Source organism: Pleurodeles waltl, chromosome 2_2 (genome assembly GCF_031143425.1).
Source record: "Pleurodeles waltl isolate 20211129_DDA chromosome 2_2, aPleWal1.hap1.20221129, whole genome shotgun sequence".
NCBI lineage: Eukaryota > Metazoa > Chordata > Amphibia > Caudata > Salamandridae > Pleurodeles > Pleurodeles waltl.
In genome coordinates, this window is record NC_090439.1 from 850,632,466 (window position 1) to 850,651,552 (window position 19,087).

At 47.4% G+C, this 19,087-nt stretch overlaps 1 protein-coding gene across 1 annotated transcript in view; it reads left to right on the plus strand.

Moving 5' to 3' along the window:
• LOC138282672 (RING finger protein 151-like) overlaps positions 1-18,696 on the plus strand; it is a 160,697-nt gene extending 142,001 nt beyond the window's left edge. Inside the window, exon 7 of the mRNA XM_069220483.1 lies at positions 14,634-18,696. The gene's annotated coding sequence lies outside the window, so the exon portion shown is untranslated. The remainder of the gene's footprint in view (positions 1-14,633) is intronic.
• The last annotated feature ends 391 nt before the right edge of the window (positions 18,697-19,087 follow it).

Here is a 19,087-nt window from a genome sequence, read left to right on the forward strand (position 1 = left end):
TTAGCCCAGCCTCTTTTGGGCTGTGATGGGCGCAGACAGGCCCGCTCTTGGCCCGGGCACACCCTGTGCCCTTGTGGAGCACAATGCGATATAAAGCCCTCACCAGCCTCCTGGGTCTGTGGTGGATTCTGGGGGCTGTGACACCCCACCCCACACATTCCTCCCCCCATCAGCTCCCTGCACACAGCAAACTACAGCAATTAAGTTTAATAAAATACAGTCCCTGTCTCGATAATTCATGATCTTGGCTATGGTAGCCCTCGAGAGGTGGGGGCAGAATGAGGGGGCTGAGGCTGTCTCACCGAAGCCTCCAGAAACTCCTCCGCAGTTGCCCCCTCAATCCGCTCTGGGAATCCCAGCACCCAAATATTATTGCGATTATGGCGGCCTTCTGCATTCCCCCCCCCCTCTGTTCCCGCACACTTGTAACAGTAGACAGCCTAGCCATTTGTTGATTAAACAGGGAGACATCCCCTTGCAGACTTTCAATGTTACCCTCTGCCATCTTCAACTTGACAGTCACTTTCCACAGGTCAGCTCTAAGCAAGTTAACGTCAATGGAAACAGGATCAATCTTGTGTTCCAAGGGTGTGTAGGATCCCTGTATGGCCACCAGTAGATTGGCATTAGAGGGGTCCCCCTCCCGGGAGTAGCTGCTGGATTCTGCACCCCCCTGCCTGGTAAACTGCTGAGAAGGCTGCCTGGGTGTGGTATATTGTGCTACAGTGTTGTTAGAGTCTGGGCGTGCAAGTATGTCCTTCTCCATGGTGCACAGTACCCAGCAGCTGCAGGTACCTCCCCACAGGTTTACAGTTGTGGACCAGGAAAACCAAGCTCTCTAGGAACCCAGCGCTGGGCCCCACCAGCAGCAGCAGAATCAGTGTCACCTCCAAGACCCCACAAGGGCCCTTTTATGCTGTACCATACTGCACGAGTCCCCGCGGCATCAAATGATGTTGGGGGGACCAGGTGTCTTCGATTTCCCAAGCACTCCAATGCACCACTCCACTAGCCGGGCCCCCTTCAGGCACTGCCACACAGTCGCAGGTTTCTGCACAGAGCCCCACCCCAGCGGCATCCCCCGAGCGCAGCTTGGGCTACCCCCACTAGGACAAGACCCCAAGGTGCCCCTGCTCCTGCCACCCAAATGCATTCCCTGCGTGGGGTCTGTGTCGTGCCAGGCCCCTCCGCTCTGGCAGTAAGGATGCTCTGCTCCCAGGCTCCCCAGAGGCTCCCCAGCGACTCCCTCCACTTGACACCTGGGGCTCGCTGGCTCACACTCATGCGCCTGGGCCCTCAATCTCTCTGGGGCTCCCAGGCCTCTCCCCAAGATGATGCCCATTCCTCCATCCTGGGGTGCCAACTGAGAACCCCTCAAATGTGCCAAACGCCTCACATGCACTAGGGGGCATGCATCTGCTCTGCAGTCACGATTTTGGTTCACCCCGGCCATTCGGTACTACTATGTGCTCCAGGATGTAAGCAGGACCCCAGGCAGCCGGCAACAGGCAGAGGCCATCTGCAGGCAGTGCCCTGCAGAGCCACACTATCACTTTCAGACACCCTAAACCGTCTCCGGGAGCTCCAGCTTGCCCAGCCACAGGGGCCTGTCTTTTCAAGCGACCTACTTCCTCACCATGAGCTTGCCTTCTTTCTGCTCTAGAGAGGAGCCGCGGCTCACCCCAAGGGGCTCCATGAGTCACCGCTCAGCCCCGGGAACGGGTTCCTTTACCTGCCATGGCCGATGCAGTCTTGACTGTGTAAGAAAGTGCCCTTTTTGGCATGGTCACGATCGCAGGGTACAGGATATCAGCCACCCTTGCTTCAAATTAGCAGATTGGCATTAGGATGCTGCAGGATAAGATTGGTCGGCCTGACAGCCGAGCTCAGCTACGTCCTGTCAGCCATCTACTAGGCCACGCCCCTATTTAAAGTGCTACTTAAGTTGGTGGCACAATCAGTGCTGCAGACCCACTAGTAGCATTTAACTTACAGGCCCTAGTCACAAATAATGCCACTTTGCTGAGGACTTACAAGTAAACTAAATACGCCAGTTGGGTATAAGCCAATTCTACCATGTTTTAAGGAGAGAGCACAAGCACTTTGCACACTTTACTACTGCTAACCAGTGATAAAAAGCCAGCAAAAACAAAGTCAGCAAGTAGGAGGGGTGAAAGCAAAACGTTAGGGGGTAACCCTTACCAAGGATGCCAGGTCTAACAGGTATGTAATGAAAGAATAGGTCCAAGCAAATATGACCGATTTCTCCTATACTTTATGTTCACATTTGCTCATAAAACCATTCTCTTGATATAGAAAGACCTGGATAATATCTCAATTCACTCATGGTGGCAATGGTTATGCTACATGCTGAATTTATTTTGACACAAAAATACCTGTGGATCTCACCATCCCATTCAATCTGGAGCATGCTGGATACTTACCTGGAAAAAGTTAAACCACCATGGCCAACTGATTCTTAAATCCATTCTTTCAAACCCTGTTGCCCGGGCTGTATAGATGACTGACCTGCATCAACCGACTCAACATCATTAGCATTGCCATGATTTCTGTAGTGCCTGGAACACCAATTACAGTCTCCCTGTTTTCTCTCTTCCTTCCTTTCTTTCTTTCTGTTTCTCTCCGCTCTCTATTTTACTTATTTTCGTATCTCAAATTGACTCATAACTTTAGGTAACTCTTGCCATATTAAGCTAATTCAGCAGTGTCTCAAAACTTTGCCAGTGAAACTGATTGGTCCACTATTGTTTAACTAACAATGTGACTTCAATATATCGAAAGTACTGAGGCCTTTATAAACCTCTCTAAGCTATTATGTTAACCCTCTATGATATATGATATTTTGAGACTCTAGCTGGGCATGCTGCAGTCTTAAATTATGTTGCTTGTTGGTATCTGTGTATTTCCTATGTGAAAACTTAACAAGTGTCTCATGAAATAAAAAAGGGATCGATCGTTTTAACTTTAAAACTAAGTTAGTTAAAAAGAGCAAAACCTACTGATTAGATGACACCAAAATGAAGAAAATGAGATGAAGGAATAAATAGGATCTGACAATGCAATGTAAATCAATAGGGAGCGATTGATCAGGGCATCAACACCCTCTGAGGGTGACTGGCAATGAAGAGTGGACCAATACAAGTTGTTGGTTCACCAGAGACCAAGTTTATGGACAAATATGACATAAGCACGCTTTGTGTCTGTCGAGTTTTTTCAGCAGGTTAGTAAGGGTTGGTGGTTCATTTTCGTTTAATCTAAGGTTTTAAACTTTTTCTGAAGGTCTAAATTCTTCATGCGGGCAGGGCCTTAACCTGTAGCCAAACAGAGCTCCACTAGAGCGGATTCTTATTTTTCTTAGTTTTACAGTGAGCTAAAACTTCACATTAAAAGCTCCTAGCAAGAAAAACCTCAAATAAAGCCGGCAAGATTTTCATGCAACCTTAACACCTTGTTCCAGTTGCCTGGAGATATTTCTTATTTGTCTCAACTGTTTGAAAATGTCAATCTCAAACTCTTCAAACATTGCAAAAAGTCTTTATTTGCACCAGGTCACTATTTCAAGTTGTCAGAAGACTCATCACAAATCCCAGTTGGGTCCGCAGCAAAATGTCCAGTTGCAGCAGTTTCGTAGATTTGCTCTGCAGCAGATGTAACACACCTAGCTAGCTGGGCTTTGTTTGCTATAAAGACATAGTGGAAAGACTCCCATGAGTTGGTTGACAAAATGTTCAGATGCTGCTGGTCTACTGGCTGTATTCCAGACCAGCACAGCTCTTTATCTGGCCTGGAATAGAAGTTAAATAGGCAAGGAGGCTGCTCTGGACAGGGTTTTGTCCCCTTTGTCTTTGTAAGCAAGAGGCTGTCTCCCCTTAGTCCTTGGACCAACTTTTCACATAAATAAAGATAAAGCTAAAGACAAATTATTTCCACAGTCCTTTGTCAGGCGGAAGATAATTCTTCCAGCAGGCAGTCGTCTTCTGTTTCCATGCTGCAATTAGGCCCTTCCCTGACAGTATCATCACAGTATTGTTTAAAAGGCAAACTCAGCTTGAGAATATTGCTGGAATAAGCAGGGGGACTAGGACAAAAAGACTCTCTTGTGCACCTAAACCTACCTTTCGGGTGTCCACTCGTGAATTTTATCTGGCTTTTCTTTAGTTAGCCCCACTACAGCGAAGATTCTCTTTTCTCTGCTTTACTTTGTAATTTGGAAGTGCCCTTTGCACCTCTTTTAATACTCTTATCGACCGCCGCTGGTAAAGTTTGCAGAGTAGACATCCCTTCTGTACCTTTCACCACGCATACCTCACCTGGCCACATCTACAGGTACTTGCTATTCACATTTCTCATATCCTTTCTATGGGATCTGCCTAGGTCATCGCTTCGATTTTATACATTTTTACGTATCCTATTTAATTTTTAACTTTCCTGTCAACTCCTTGAACATTAGTGGCTACTTCTCTCCAAATGCATCCTCTCGTTGTGTTGTATGTAAATGTGTCCTCGGGTCCTCACATTATTATACTCCCTCCTCTCTCCTGCTGTGGCGCTTCTCGTGCCTTTACGCTCCCACCAAACCCCTCCTTCCAGCCATGCAGTCGCCTCTCGTTCCTTTCCTTTAAAGTTTTCCACCTCTGCATAGATCTTTTCTGAAAAAGCCAACAAGGTCCCGTATCTAACTACAGCTACCTACAGGAAGCCTCTGCAGCACCAACCACTGCTTTCCTGCATTTGTTGACCCGGTTTAAATGTATGCACCACACTATAAAACATAATAACCCATATATGAACCTAGAGGCCTATTGGCGTTTTGAAAGTGCCGGTGCTGTTTCGTGTAAGAAAGCCAATGCCCTCGTTTAGAGAGCGGGGTAACTGTAGGAGGCTGGACTGGCTTGTAGTGAGTACCAAGGGGTACTTGCACCTTGCACCAGGCCCAGTTATCCCTTATTAGTGTATAGGGTGTCTAGCAGCTTAGGCTGATAGATAATGGTAGCTTAGCAGAGCAGCTCAGGCTGAACTAGGAGACGTGTGAAGCTACTACAGTACCACTTAGTGTCATATGCACAATATCATAAGAAAACACAATACACAGTTATACTAAAAATAAAGGTACTTTATTTTTATGACAATATGCCAAAGTATCTTAGAGTGTACCCTCAGTGAGAGGATAGGAAATATACACAAGATATATATACACAATAGCAAAAATATGCAGTATAGTCTTAGAAAACAGTGCAAACAATGTATAGTTACAATAGGATGCAATGGGGAAACATAGGGATAGGGGCAACACAAACCATATACTCCAGAAGTGAAATGCGAACCACGAATGGACCCCAAACCTATGTGACCTTGTAGAGGGTCGCTGGGACTATTAGAAAATAGTGAGAGTTAGAAAAATAACCCTCCCCAAGACCCTGAAAAGTGAGTGCAAAGTGCACTAAAGTTCCCCTAAGGACAAAATAGTCGTGTTAGAGGGAAAATGCAAGGAAAACACAAATCAGCAGTGCAACAACGATGGATTCCTGACTGAGGGTACCTGTGGAACAAGGGGACCAAGTCCAAAAGTCACAAGCAACTCGGAGATGGGCAGATGCCCAAGAAATGCCAGCGGTTGGTGCAAAGAAGCTCTTACTAGGCTGAAGAACTGTGAATACTGCAGGAACGACAAGGGCTAGAGACTTCCCCTTTGGAGGATGGATCCCCCACGCCTTGGAGAGTCGTGCAGAAGTGTTTTCCCGCCGGATGGACGCCAACAAGCCTTGCTACACGCAAATCGTGCGTTTGGCGTTTTTGCACGCTGCTGGGGCCCAGGAGGGACCAGGAGGTCGCAAATTGGACCTGCAGAGAGAGGGGACGTCGAGCAAGACAAAGAGCCCTCACTGAAGCAGGTAGCACCCGGAGAAGTGCCAGAAACCGGCACTACGAGGATGCGTGAAACGGTGCTCGCCGAAGTTGCACAAAGGAGTCCCACGTCGCCAGAGACCAACTTAGAAAGTCGTGCAATGCAGGTTAGAGTGCCGTGGACCCAGGCTTGGCTGTGCACGAAGGATTTCCGCCGGAAGTGCACAGGGGCCGGAGTAGCTTGCAAAGTCGCGGTTCCCACCAATGCAGCCCAGCGAGGTGAGGCAAGGACTTACCTCCACCAAACTTGGGCTGAAGAGTCACTGGACTGTGGGGGTCACTTGGACGGTGTCGCTGGATTCGAGGGACCTCGCTCGTCGTGCTGAGAGGAGACCCAAGGGACCGGTAATGCAGCTTTTTGGTGCCTGCGGTTGCAGGGGGAAGATTCCGTCGACCCACGGGAGATTTCTTCGGAGCTTCTGGTGCAGAGAGGAGGCAGGCTACCCCCACAGCATGCACAAGCAGGAAAACAGTCGAGAAGGCGGCAGGATCAGCGTTACAGAGTTGCAGTAGTCGTCTTTTCTACTATGTTGCAGGTTTGCAGGCTTCCAGCGCGGTCAGCGGTCGTTTCCTTATCAGAAGGTGAAGAGAGAGATGCAGAGGAACTCGGCTGAGCTCATGCATTCGTTATCTGAAGTTTCCCCAGAGACAGAGACCCTAAATAGCCAGAAAAGAGGGTTTGGCTACCTAGGAGAGAGGAAAGGCTACTAACACCTGAAGGAGCCTATCAGCAGGAGTCTCTGACGTCACCTGGTGGCACTGGCCACTCAGAGCAGTCCAGTGTGCCAGCAGCACCTCTGTTTCCAAGATGGCAGAGGTCTGGAGCACACTGGAGGAGCTCTGGACACCTCCCAGGGGAGGTGCAGGTCAGGGGAGTGGTCACTCCCCTTTCCTTTGTCCAGTTTCGCGCCAGAGCAGGGGCTAAGGGGTCCCTGAACCGGTGTAGACTGGCTTATGCAGAATTGGGCACATCTGTGCCCAACAAAGCATTTCCAGAGGCTGGGGGAGGCTACTCCTCCCCTGCCTTCACACCATTTTCCAAAGGGAGAGGGTGTCACACCCTCTCTCAGAGGAAGTTCTTTGTTCTGCCATCCTGCGCCAGGCCTGGCTGGACCCCAGGAGGGCAGCTGCCTGTCTGAGGGGTTGGCAGCAGCAGCAGCTGCAGTGAAACCCCAGGAAGGGCAGTCTGGCAGTACCAGGGTCTGTGCTACAGACCACTGGGATCATGGAATTGTGCCAACAATGCCAGGATGGCATAGAGGGGGCAATTCCATGATCATAGACATGTTACATGGCCATATTCGGAGTTACCATGGTGAAGCTACATATAGGTAGTGACCTATATGTAGTGCACGCGTGTAATGGTGTCCCGCACTCACAAAGTTCAGTGAATTGGCTCTGAACAATGTGGGGGCACCTTGGCTAGTGCCAGGGTGCCCTCACACTAAGTAACTTTGCACCTAACCTTTACCAGGTAAAGGTTAGACATATAGGTGACTTATAAGTTACTTAAGTGCAGTGTAAAATGGCTGTGAAATAACGTGGACGTTATTTCACTCAGGCTGCAGTGGCAGGCCTGTGTAAGAATTGTCAGAGCTCCCTATGGGTGGCAAAAGAAATGCTGCAGCCCATAGGGATCTCCTGGAACCCCAATACCCTGGGTACCTCAGTACCATATACTAGGGAATTATAAGGGTGTTCCAGTAAGCCAATGTAAATTGGTAAAATTGGTCACTAGCCTGTTAGTGACAATTTGAAAGTAATGAGAGAGCATAACCACTGAGGTTCTGGTTAGCAGAGCCTCAGTGAGACAGTTAGGCACCACACAGGGAACATATACATGCACACCTATGAGCACTGGGGCCCTGTGTGACAGGGTCCTAGTGACACATACATATAGGCCACAAACCTATGAGCACTGGGGTCCTGATTAGCAGGATCCCAGTGACACATAACAACCATACTGAAAACATGGTGTTTTCACTATGAGCACTGAGGCCTGGCTATCAGGATCCCAGTGAGACAGTGAAAACAGTGACAAACACCCTGACATACACTCACAAACAGGCCAAAAGTGGGGGTAACAAGGCTAGAAAGAGGCTACCTTCTCACACAACCCCCCCCCCCCCCCAAAACGAAGGACAATAAGGCTAACCTTGGCCAGTTGAGACTTTATTGTCTAAGTGGTGATAAGTAGAGAGTAGCTCTGCAATAGACTGGTTACTCCCTTTATCATCCACTATATGGTTACTTCCCTGTGGGGATGTAAACCACCCTGTTTGAAGTTTTTTAGCTAAGCAACAATGTGAAGATGTATTTTCAGAGTTTCTATCAGTAAGTTTTAGTTTAGAGCAGTGGGAATTGTCCACTGAACCTATTTGTAGTGATGGAAATGCCAGACAGGGATGCTGTCTCAGAAAAGCCATAGCTGGGCAAAAACTTTGTCCATCTGGCTGGAAGAGAGAACAGGGATGCTGTTTCTCTTGAGTTGGAGCAGGGCAGGGATGCTGTCCTATGAGCTCCACACTAGGGCAGGGATGCTGTCCTAAGTGTTGTGAGGTAGTGCAGGGTTTCTGCACTAAAGTTTCTCTGGGAGGGTTGGAGGGATGCTCCATGTTAACTAAAATGGTGCTGTTTTTCTCACCAATGTTAGTTATCCCACAGAGAGGTACTTCCACCTCAGGGAGTCCAGCTTTGCCAGCTGATGATTCCCTTGGAACAGGTGCCACCCCAGGAGAGGTTTCTCCCACCACAGGAATAGTATCCTGAATGGTAGGGTGGTTAGGGGATACTGTGATACCCTTTTTACCTGTTGATGGAGAGGGATCCTGAGTTTTCAGGCCTTCTCTCCTTTGCTTTTTCATTTCACTTGAAATGAGAGGGAACAATTCCTCAGGGATGCCCAGCATGGCTGCATGGGCATAAAACTCTACATCAGCCCAACCTGAGGCCTCTAGGTCATTACCTAAGAGACAGTCTACAGGTAAGCTAGGTGATACCACCACCTGCTTAGGGCCAGTAACTCCACCCCAACTAAACTGAATTATAGCTAAGGGAAGAAACTTAGTGGAGTTATGGACATCAATAATCTTATACTGTTGTCCAATGATGTGTTGTTCAGGAGGCACTAGGTTTTCAGTCACCAAAGTGAAACTGGCACCTGTGTCCCTGTAGGCCAAGGCCTCAACACCATTTATTGAAACTGTCTGCCTGTACTTATCCATTGTAAGGGGACAAGCAGCCAGTGTGGCAAGGCCAATGCCACTAGGTGTGACAGAAACTGTCTTGGGACTGATTACATCAGTTTCCACTATGGACCCATAAGTGAACCCAACTACACCCTTTGCTTGACTGTTGCCAGCAGTCCCACCACTAGTACCACTACTGCTAGGGGCACTAGAGCTTGATGTATTAGTGGTGGTAGGCTCAGGGGGTTTACCTGGACAGGACTTATCCCCTGGCCTATGGCCTCTGTTTTTACACACAAAGCACCAAGGCTTTTTAATGTGTGCAGGTTGGGAAGAAGAGGAAGAATTTGTTTTATCCCCACCCTCTGAAGAGTGTTTAAGATTTGAAGTGGGATCTTTGGTTTTACCCTTATCCCCATGCTTATCTTGAGATTTTTCACCATCTTTCTTCTTATTGCCATCTTTGTCACCCCCTGTATGAACTTTTCTGTTCACCCTTGTTCTGACCCATTTGTCTGCCTTCTTTCCCAATTCTTGGGGAGAGGTCAGATCAGAGTCTACCAGGTACTGGTGCAACAAATCAGACACACAATTATTAAGTATATGCTCTCTCAGGATTGTGTTATACAGGCTTTCATAATCAGTAACTTTACTGCCATGTAACCACCCCTCCAAGGCCTTCACTGCCTGGTCAATGAAATCAACCCAGTCTTGTGAAGACTCCTTTTTGGTCTCTCTGAACTTTATCCTGTACTGTTCAGTGGTTAAGCCATAACCATCCAGGAGTGCATTCTTAAGAACTTGGAAATTGTTAGCATCATTTTCTTTTACAGTAAGGAGCCTATCCCTACCTTTTCCAGTAAATGATAGCCATAGGATAGCAGCCCACTGCTTTTGAGGGACATCCTGTACAGCACAGGCCCTCTCAAGTGCAGCAAACCACTTGTTAATGTCATCCCCCTCCTTGTAAGGGGGAACTATCTTATGCAGATTCCTGGAATCATGCTCTTTTGCAGGATGACTATGGGGAATACTGCTGCTGCCACCATGGGTATCTAAACCCATTTTCTGTCTTTCCCTCTCTATTTCTAAAGACTGTCTATCCAAATCCAGCTGTTGCTTCTTGAGCTTCAGTCTGGTTTGCTCCACTCTCAATCTATTGAGCTCCCTTTCTAACAATCTGTCATCAGGGTGGGTGGGAGGGACATTTCTAGATACAGAGGTATGATGGGAATGAACAGAAGGAGACCTGTCCCTTACAGAGGGCACCCTAACAGCTTGGCTACCAGCATAATGTGAGAGCACATCATCAGTATGATGTGATTCAACCTCTGTACCAACTATGCTAGACTGTCTAGTAATGGGCAGGCTGAGAAGTTTCTTTCCTGAACCTTTTCTTGGGGGAGTCCCTGGATCAGATTGAGAACCATTAGCTACTTTTTCTACAGATTGGGCACTTATGGCCTTATCCTGTACTCTAAGCATATTAATTAACAGTTCTAAGGAAGGATTCTTCCCTACACTCAAACCTCTCTCTATGCAGAGACTCCTTGCTCCTTTCCAGCTAAGGTGATCATATGCAAGTTTGGACAGTTCAACTTTTTGGCCTGTGCCAGACATTTTTAGAGAGAGTTAAAGTGATAGACAAAGAGAAAAAAAAAATTCAGAACTTTTTGGAAAGACAGAAAAAACTTTTTAAACTTTTAAGAACTTTTTGAAAGTTTAGAAGTACTTTTCAGCACTTAGAAAAGAGTGAAAAGAGGAAATGCAAAACTTTTTGGCTATGTGTATATACACTGACCTTGTTTTGTATATTTTTCTCTTATGAAAAGTACAATGACAAGAGTGGTAAGTAGTCTCAAAGCACTTATCCCACCGCTGCACAACCAATGTAGGAGGCTGGACTGGCTTGTAGTGAGTACCAAGGGGTACTTGCACCTTGCACCAGGCCCAGTTATCCCTTATTAGTGTATAGGGTGTCTAGCAGCTTAGGCTGATAGATAATGGTAGCTTAGCAGAGCAGCTCAGGCTGAACTAGGAGACGTGTGAAGCTACTACAGTACCACTTAGTGTCATATGCACAATATCATAAGAAAACACAATACACAGTTATACTAAAAATAAAGGTACTTTATTTTTATGACAATATGCCAAAGTATCTTAGAGTGTACCCTCAGTGAGAGGATAGGAAATATACACAAGATATATATACACAATAGCAAAAATATGCAGTATAGTCTTAGAAAACAGTGCAAACAATGTATAGTTACAATAGGATGCAATGGGGAAACATAGGGATAGGGGCAACACAAACCATATACTCCAGAAGTGGAATGCGAACCACGAATGGACCCCAAACCTATGTGACCTTGTAGAGGGTCGCTGGGACTATTAGAAAATAGTGAGAGTTAGAAAAATAACCCTCCCCAAGACCCTGAAAAGTGAGTGCAAAGTGCACTAAAGTTCCCCTAAGGACAAAATAGTCGTGTTAGAGGGAAAATGCAAGGAAAACACAAATCAGCAGTGCAACAACGATGGATTCCTGACTGAGGGTACCTGTGGAACAAGGGGACCAAGTCCAAAAGTCACAAGCAACTCGGAGATGGGCAGATGCCCAAGAAATGCCAGCGGTTGGTGCAAAGAAGCTCTTACTAGGCTGAAGAACTGTGAATACTGCAGGAACGACAAGGGCTAGAGACTTCCCCTTTGGAGGATGGATCCCCCACGCCTTGGAGAGTCGTGCAGAAGTGTTTTCCCGCCGGATGGACGCCAACAAGCCTTGCTACACGCAAATCGTGCGTTTGGCGTTTTTGGACGCTGCTGGGGCCCAGGAGGGACCAGGAGGTCGCAAATTGGACCTGCAGAGAGAGGGGACGTCGAGCAAGACAAAGAGCCCTCACTGAAGCAGGTAGCACCCGGAGAAGTGCCAGAAACCGGCACTACGAGGATGCGTGAAACGGTGCTCGCCGAAGTTGCACAAAGGAGTCCCACGTCGCCGGAGACCAACTTAGAAAGTCGTGCAATGCAGGTTAGAGTGCCGTGGACCCAGGCTTGGCTGTGCACGAAGGATTTCCGCCGGAAGTGCACAGGGGCCGGAGTAGCTTGCAAAGTCGCGGTTCCCAGCAATGCAGCCCAGCGAGGTGAGGCAAGGACTTACCTCCACCAAACTTGGGCTGAAGAGTCACTGGACTGTGGGGGTCACTTGGACGGTGTCGCTGGATTCGAGGGACCTCGCTCGTCGTGCTGAGAGGAGACCCAAGGGACCGGTAATGCAGCTTTTTGGTGCCTGCGGTTGCAGGAGGAAGATTCCGTCGACCCACGGGAGATTTCTTCAGAGCTTCTGGTGCAGAGAGGAGGCAGGCTACCCCCACAGCATGCACAAGCAGGAAAACAGTCGAGAAGGCGGCAGGATCAGCGTTAGAGTTGCAGTAGTCGTCTTTGCTACTATGTTGCAGGTTTGCAGGCTTCCAGCGCGGTCAGCGGTCGTTTCCTTATCAGAAGGTGAAGAGAGAGATGCAGAGGAACTCGGCTGAGCTCATGCATTCGTTATCTGAAGTTTCCCCAGAGACAGAGACCCTAAATAGCCAGAAAAGAGGGTTTGGCTACCTAGGAGAGAGGAAAGGCTACTAACACCTGAAGGAGCCTATCAGCAGGAGTCTCTGACGTCACCTGGTGGCACTGGCCACTCAGAGCAGTCCAGTGTGCCAGCAGCACCTCTGTTTCCAAGATGGCAGAGGTCTGGAGCACACTGGAGGAGCTCTGGACACCTCCCAGGGGAGGTGCAGGTCAGGGGAGTGGTCACTCCCCTTTCCTTTGTCCAGTTTCGCGCCAGAGCAGGGGCTAAGGGGTCCCTGAACCGGTGTAGACTGGCTTATGCAGAATTGGGCACATCTGTGCCCAACAAAGCATTTCCAGAGGCTGGGGGAGGCTACTCCTCCCCTGCCTTCACACCATTTTCCAAAGGGAGAGGGTGTCACACCCTCTCTCAGAGGAAGTTCTTTGTTCTGCCATCCTGGGCCAGGCCTGGCTGGACCCCAGGAGGGCAGCTGCCTGTCTGAGGGGTTGGCAGCAGCAGCAGCTGCAGTGAAACCCCAGGAAGGGCAGTCTGGCAGTACCAGGGTCTGTGCTACAGACCACTGGGATCATGGAATTGTGCCAACAATGCCAGGATGGCATAGAGGGGGCAATTCCATGATCATAGACATGTTACATGGCCATATTCGGAGTTACCATGGTGAAGCTACATATAGGTAGTGACCTATATGTAGTGCACGCGTGTAATGGTGTCCCCGCACTCACAAAGTTCAGTGAATTGGCTCTGAACAATGTGGGGGCACCTTGGCTAGTGCCAGGGTGCCCTCACACTAAGTAACTTTGCACCTAACCTTTACCAGGTAAAGGTTAGACATATAGGTGACTTATAAGTTACTTAAGTGCAGTGTAAAATGGCTGTGAAATAACGTGGACGTTATTTCACTCAGGCTGCAGTGGCAGGCCTGTGTAAGAATTGTCAGAGCTCCCTATGGGTGGCAAAAGAAATGCTGCAGCCCATAGGGATCTCCTGGAACCCCAATACCCTGGGTACCTCAGTACCATAGACTAGGGAATTATAAGGGTGTTCCAGTAAGCCAATGTAAATTGGTAAAATTGGTCACTAGCCTGTTAGTGACAATTTGAAAGTAATGAGAGGGCATAACCACTGAGGTTCTGGTTAGCAGAGCCTCAGTGAGACAGTTAGGCACCACACAGGGAACATATACATGCACACCTATGAGCACTGGGGCCCTGTGTGACAGGGTCCTAGTGACACATACATATAGGCCACAAACCTATGAGCACTGGGGTCCTGATTAGCAGGATCCCAGTGACACATAACAACCATACTGAAAACATGGTGTTTTCACTATGAGCACTGAGGCCTGGCTATCAGGATCCCAGTGAGACAGTGAAAACAGTGACAAACACCCTGACATACACTCACAAACAGGCCAAAAGTGGGGGTAACAAGGCTAGAAAGAGGCTACCTTCTCACAGTAACACAAGTTTCTGAGCAGTTGTATTAGCACATCACGGTATCACCCCCAGGCCAGGGCCGGCTGCAGCGCTGGTGGCAGCCGGTGCGACATCTATTTCGGTGACCTCGGCCCCCATGACCTTGCAAACGTGCCTCATCTCTCCACAGCTCCGCTCTCGCACACATCGAGGTTGGCTTTACTAATCCACTCAGCTATCCAACTATTCTTTGCGACAGGCATATTAACCCTCGGCACTACTTGATGACGAGCCAAAACTGCCCCTAGACAAAACTCTTCTCTCTCGCAGCAACACTGAGTGAATCCGAGGGGGCAAGGGGCGAGGGGCACCGACAAGGACTGTCGGACAGGGCGCCGCCAGCGCAAAAGCCGGCCCTGATAACATCACTTCCGTGTTCATTGTGTTATTCTTTTTATGCATTCTCATATGCGTGTTGCGGAAAGAAATGGTTACTGTAATAAAGCTATATATGTTTATTTTCCGCAGATGTGGCGATTCCAGAACAGGAAAGACACAGAATGATCATGGCAATTGCACGTTAACAACCACACCGTACCTCATAAATAATGTGCTGCACCCCCATGGATACAGGGGCAAACTGCACCCCTGCTTTCTGGAGAACCGTTCTGCACCACTGAGAAAGCAACTTTGGTGCTTCTTGCGACAGAGTCCCAGGTAACCAACTGCACTGTCTCCGCCCTCCAGGTCCCCGTCACTGCTGATTAACAGGTTACTGCACCAATGGGATGTGGCAGCCACAGATAACCAGAAGCCCTGCACGCCCTCGCCCTTGGGTAATACCTTGTGTAATACTGCTGCTGCCTTCAGGTATTAGAGCATGTGCAGGGCCCTGTGAACTCCAGGCTCACAGGCTGGTGCAGCCACACTGCCCATGCATGACAAGGTGAACAACCGACTGCACCCCGTGTCTGGGCAGCGGCTCCGCACCCAAGGATATGCTGCTCTCTTTAACGAGGTGCACCAATGGAAAACCCACCACAGTGTGCTACTAGCAAAAATGGCCACAGCTTCCACTGAAAAAACTTCTGAACACCACTAGGAAAACATCTGCTGTGTCCCCCGGAAAACCAGCTGTCGAGCACCACTGGAGAAAACAACTGTAGAGCCCCGCTGAGAAAATGGCTGCTAGATGCCACTGGTAAAAACAGCTATAATACGACACTGGAAAACAAATCTTACTTTTACATGAGCTACAGTGCGTGGTGTGTGGCAAGAAACAATCACAGTGCATCACCGGATAAACAACAACAGTATACCACTCATAAAAACTCTACACCAATAGAAAAACGACCATATATCTATAAATATTTGAGTGGTCCAGCATGTCCAGGCATAAATACCGGTATTCCATTCTACAAAAAAAAATTCATCAGTATATTGAGCCTCTTGAATGAAGAGTTAATCTTTGCCACGTGGGAAAACATCTGTATGGCATCTTCTATATAAAGCGCTGCCCCGCACTACCTGAGTAACTGTGTGGCATCTCCAGGGGAAGAAGTGAACCTTGCCGTCTGATTAAATGGTGAGGCAGCATTTCTAGAATACAATGGCTGTTCTGCACCTTCTGGATAGCCAGCTATGCTGCTTCTTCTCCTCGGTACACAGCCGCTTCCTATGACTTTGTCACACCAAAATGGAGGGTTGTGCAGGAGCCTGTCAGCCAGGTTTCCTCCGTGCTTTCCACCAAGCATTGCTGCTCATGAACACCTGCTCACTACGTTTGCAGCGACTGAAATCACTGCAGCGGCGACTGTGGCGTATCAGCCCATCAGCTGCAGGCACATAGCGGGCTTCGTGGTCTCTGCTAAGCGCTCTGGGTTTTACGAACACTTGTGAAGAGTAGCTACGCACACCATCACCACATGTATAACTCACCTTTTTGGTGCCCTTTACTTGACTGTGAGATGATCATTTTGTTATAACCTTCCTAAAGTGCCTATGCATTCCACAGTACTGTAACACTGCCTTACCTGTCTGTAGCAGATGCTCTCACTGACTGTCCTGTTATATCCTGGAGCAGCCAACAATGCAAACGGTACAATATCACACAAAACACACATCTGAGCTTTGTCTCCACTGAACTGAAGGGTTACAAAGGCACATAACCTGAAATCTAAAGAACACATTCAAATGGAGGAAAGATATCGTGTAACAAGGACATTTTAATGTGTTTTACAGAACTGTAAACGTCCTAGGATTGTTTCGAGATAAAAGCCGTGTTATTTTCTAGTGAACAGCTGTTTTCGTTGAGTGTTGACTAGTGCGCCAGGTCTCCATGTGTCCTCCAGCACGGCCTCAGAACAGAAGCCGGTGTAGTCACTGGGCTTTCTCCAGCAGCGCAGACGATCATGCAGCGGCATCCTGTGTGATACATGGCTTCCTCTTGTGTGTCCACCCTACATCCACTTGCAGACTCCATTGGCGCCACTGAGCGGCAACACCAGGGGCTAAAACCAGCAGATGAACAAGTACCCCCTAGAAACAAGATGGTGCACCAATCTCAATTGGGCCTTGAGACTTGTGTCCCCCATGTTGAGAGGTTTTTGGAAGGGACTGGTTTTTAACTTAGTTTGCAACCAAACTCAAGATTTGCTAGGTCGGTTTTCACAATTTCAGTCAAAAGTATATCTGTTTTAAAATACACAAGGGGTCTCTGAAACAATACAGACTTATAACTGTTCCTCCACCCTAACAGCTACTGTAAACCTAGTTAGACATGATGCCTGGGTTCTCGTGAAATGCACAGGATCTGCCACACTCCTTGCCAGCCCATTGTTACCATCTCCTCATCCAGAAGTGCTAGGAAAGCACATGTTCTCGTAGAGAAATCGCTACTGCCTCTATTTGTCAGTGCAGACGCACTCGCAAAGTACACCGTTCAGACGTGCCTTGTAAGAGAGGGCATCAGTGTTGATGTCACTCAACATCAGTCAGCTGAGTTGGCTAAGCTGACTTCATTTCACAAAAAACATTTTTTTTTGCGCAAATGTGGTGGTGCAGTATGTGAACCTGGGATACATATTTGTGACTAGGATGCATGAATCAGCCAATGGTTGTTTACACGTCTTCTTACCGTTTTTTTCAGGTGGCTACTGTACGGTTGTTTACTAAAGAGTGCGACCAGCGGGCACACAATGCTGTTTTTTGTAGTCCTGTGTGTGATGGTTTAGATCTCATTTCACTTGTGCTCTGGGTACCTGTAGCAGATCCTTACAGGTCTTCAGCAAAGGTAGATAGCTGCTCTGCTTCCACAAGTCTCTGCTTTTGGGGCTGTTACTCACTTTAGTCAAGGCATGCTGGAGACGCCCAGTGCCTTCTCGTTCACTAATACTGTGTGCTTTGTTATTTTCCTTTCCAGAGTGGGAACTTTAGGATTGTTGATCTGAAGTTCCTAGCTGAGTTTACAATACTCGCTGCCCTCTTTTACCCCAGGTAATGTAGGATCTGCTGCTGGTTGACTTTTTGGCTTCTTTGTTGTAGAATGCCGATACTCTAAAAAGAAAGCCTGGCTGTGAACGGCCACAATGAGGGTCCAATTATTTGGGCGGTCAGTGGCGAAAAAGCAAAAGTTTCTAATCAACAGGAAGAATGAGGTATCTGAAAACGTTTACTGATTTCGTTTACATCTTTTGCTATTTTTTAATTAAATATTTGTAAAGGTTTTCTGGAATTTTGATGTAGGTTCATATACAATGAATGTAGGGAGTGTTTTGTTTATTAGAAAATTACTGATCTGTACCTGTAGTCTAATTTCTAGTGCATAAAAGATAAACTTGTATTTCTGCTTTAGTGGTCATTTTACTTGATTTTTGCAGTAATTTTCTTTATATAAATATTCACCTTGGCGAATACAATGTGCCCAATTCTATCAATCTATAAAACAAGATGTAGTCAACTAATCACTGTCAACTATTCCTTTTTGCTATATCTCACACGTATCTCTCACTGTCAGACATTAATAGTTCATTTAGGGCCATAGGTACGAACCCATTTGCCCACAGACACATAATGGATAAAACCCTTTGATACATCTGGCCCTTATTGTCTATGACTCATTACTGCATGCACTGTTATTACTTCAACTCGGTTTGGACTGACTTCGAGCATCTTTTTCTTTTCATATTTGTCCAAATATGTGAATTTTTCACCCATCGTGCAAGATTTGTGTTGTGGAAATTACATCTCAGTGTGTGCAGGTGACACGTGTCTCTGCAGCCTTGTATGTAGCAGAGCTATTTCGTTCCACTGTCTTCCAATGTTTACTGGAACCGAAGCTGCACTACTTATAACTTTCACTGCCAAACACAGAAAGGTGGTTTCCTAGGAAACAATATATTATTTCACCTTTACAGGAAAGGCCAATGAAGCCATTCACTACTTGAACATGTGGTGCTATTTTCCCGTATGCATGCCTATATTCTTGTCATTTGTGTATCTTCACTAACTAGTTATACCACTCATATGCCTGGCCTTAATTGGTTAACATATTGTACATGAAGGTTTACTAATAAATTTGTTTTTCCTATGAGATGGTGTGCTTGTTTTGTTATGTTATGTTAATGGTGCTTAAAGCAATAATAGTGATTTATAGGCACTCACTCTTTACTGTTTTTTGGCTAGTGTTACACACGCTGAGTCATAGAGCCTTCATTTATTGGGTTATTCTTCTTTAATGCTATCAACACATGCATTTTAATGCGTGGTCTACAGAGACAAGATCACACCCCCAGCGCTGATTTCAGAGAGTGGCCAGCAGTTGCTCGGTGTGAAGAGGAGTTCAAAATGGCATGCTCCTGCGACGATCGACAAGCAAGATCATCAGAATGGCAGGCCCCTCTCCAAATATCTCAAGAGTGGGAGACTATCCGGGAAGTCCTAGACTGCATATACAAGGTTGTCCATCTATAGATGCCTCTGCA